The 2,303-nt window shown below is 24.4% G+C and overlaps 1 protein-coding gene across 1 annotated transcript in view; it reads right to left on the reverse strand.

Moving 5' to 3' along the window:
• LOC108746539 overlaps positions 1 to 2,303 on the reverse strand; it is a 20,535-nt gene that overhangs the window by 17,168 nt on the left and 1,064 nt on the right. The gene's annotated exons all lie outside the window — the stretch shown is intronic.

The raw sequence follows: 2,303 nt of genomic DNA on the forward strand, positions 1-2,303 counted from the left end.
ATATATATATATATATACATATATTTTTATTGTACATATTTATATATTATATATATATATAAATATATACAATACTATACTATAATATATACTATACTATAGTATATAATAATATTTTGAAAATCAAAATGTTTAATATGTGTATAACAAAATTTATTAGAAAATTATGAATGCCCAAGTTATTCTAAGATTATGCATGTATTGCATGTATTATAGTTACACGAACTGTATGTACATTTTAAAAAGGATTTTGCTAGCAAGAAATAAAAAATGACTTCTTTAATTTAATTTATTTCAGATTAATACATATAACTGAACAAATTCGTGTGAGTTACATATGATAAGAACGTGAAATTTACATTATACAATTATATATTATTTACAATAATTTATAAGAAATTAAAGTTGATGGTTAAATTCGGAGGAATCGTAAATGAGAAATTGACATTTTAGCTTTTATCATTATTTAGATATAATAACAATTAGTAACGATATTGCGAATTTTTTATGACGGTAATAATAAGAAGAAGATTAGTAAAGTTAAATGTTATTTCTAACGGGTTGTAAGTCATTATTAAAAAAATAACTTTATTTGCAACTAATAATCTTTATTTGTTACTTCCAAAAAAAATTTGTCGAGGCGTTATTTAAACTACTTATTAGTTCCATCAGTAAATATTATTCGATAATCATAACATGTAATAGAAACAAGTTTTTTTTTTAAATAACTTTCTTAACTTTAGCACAATCTTAGCAATGAGTTAGTTATCAATATTTTTAGTCATAAAGAATGGAACGTTATTATCAAATTGTTAATATAAAAATTAATGATGAAAGTAACGCTTAGAAATTGTTTCCCCCAATAATATTCGATTATAATAGATAATTTAAAGTACAAGTAGAGACAGATAAACAAAATTAAAATTACCATAATACATCTGATTTAAATAGTTATAATTGTTAATATAATATTTAGTTAAGGCTAAAAAAAATTTTGAAAGATATGTTAAAATTTCGAAAAAACATATCGTTGATACAAATTTTATCCAGAAAATTCTAGCGATTGAAGAATTCCGTTAATTTTAAATTTAGTCTTGACAATGAAGGATAACTGTCAAAAATTTCAAAATTTACCGTCACGTTCAAAAAAATTTATCAATATGGAAACCAAAAATACTTAAGAGTCATTAATTCTGTATGAGAAACTGTAATTTGTTAATTTGAGAACTCTTTAATAAAACCGAATCTTACATATTTAATACTATAAGTATAGAATAAGTATAGATAAGTATAGATAATAAAATGTAATGTATGGAATTATTCTTTCATTTTTGTTCTGGTCCCCTTTAACCACAACATTTTTAGTGTAATTATCTATTTCAGAATTTTACTTTGAAAAATATTAGAATTCAAATTATGTTTAATTAAAGTAACCGAATTATGAATTTGTACTATGTATAAATTATGAATTTAGTTACTTTATCGATTTTTATTTCAAGGAAATGTAGCAAGATTCTACATTTTCAAAATCAAAGGGTTTAATTGTTAGAACGTTTCTCGAATATTAACAATTCTACAAACTCATTATTCAAAAAATATGTCAAAGGGGGCTTATAAAGTATTGTAATCTGCTATGGCACCCTCGTCACGATAATGTGCTACGTAACATTACATAAATTTCTGCTTTATATGAGAGAGAGAGTACATAATGACCTAGGTGTATATTAAAATGGTCTATAGATATAAAAAATATAGCGTATTGGAATTATGATTATAATTTATAAGGGTATTGAATGTTCTCCGCTACATTGAAGTAACCTTCATATTCGGTCGTATACGGTGTAGTATCACTAACAAATTGTCCTCCTACTCCATCATCAGAGAAACAATGGAACGCAAATCTATTATACAGATTCTAAAAAACGAACAATTAAAGAATATCGTTGGGATGTTTAAGATAAATTTTCGGATTTTAACAAAACTGTTGCATTCCATGATTAAATGATTGCGAAAGGTACCTCTATTTTAACTCAACTTAGTAATCACTGATTTAAATTTGACAGAAACGGATTGACAATAGTAATTATTTTAATTAATTAATAAACAATTAAATTTCTAATGAAATTTATCTGTGGTAAATAATATAATATGATAATTTAAAGAACAATGATTTTTAGTGTTCGCATAACTAGGATGAATAACTTACAACATTATAACGCTGTTCCTGAGCCCATAGTCTTGGCTCAGTGTTAACTATTGTGCCAACGGCTACCATATCTGACTCTAGATGTATCTCGGTGCAT

The sequence above is a fragment of the Trachymyrmex septentrionalis genome, unplaced genomic scaffold (assembly GCF_001594115.1).
Source record: "Trachymyrmex septentrionalis isolate Tsep2-gDNA-1 unplaced genomic scaffold, Tsep1.0 scaffold177, whole genome shotgun sequence".
NCBI classification, from domain to species: domain Eukaryota; kingdom Metazoa; phylum Arthropoda; class Insecta; order Hymenoptera; family Formicidae; genus Trachymyrmex; species Trachymyrmex septentrionalis.